We start from the raw sequence: 420 nt of genomic DNA on the forward strand, positions 1-420 counted from the left end.
ACCTTATGATGATTTGAAAAAAAAAAAAAAATGTTTACCTTACGATCACTACAACATCTTTCTCCAAAATAAAAATTTTCATTTAATTTAGAGAGTTATGCCGTCATTCATGAGTCAAGCCGGAAAGAAATCTAAATCAAATGGAAAAATGTAAACAAATATCAGAAATAAAATAAATAAAAAACAAGGATTATACGTGGTTCAGTGTATGACCTTATGTCCACATTATAAAGCTCAAAATGCTACATTTTTCTTTTATTCGGCCTATTTATTTATTTATGGTGTATGATGGAATATTAGACTCTTTATGGGGTTAATTTGCTCACGGAACTCCCTTAAATTTAAATGCAGATATCTACTATATATAATACCACTCTCTCATGAGATTATGAAAGGCTTGAGATTTTTTTGTCCTTTGTT

This window comes from Corylus avellana, chromosome ca2, assembly GCF_901000735.1.
Source record: "Corylus avellana chromosome ca2, CavTom2PMs-1.0".
In the NCBI taxonomy this organism is placed as follows: Eukaryota; Viridiplantae; Streptophyta; class Magnoliopsida; order Fagales; family Betulaceae; genus Corylus; species Corylus avellana.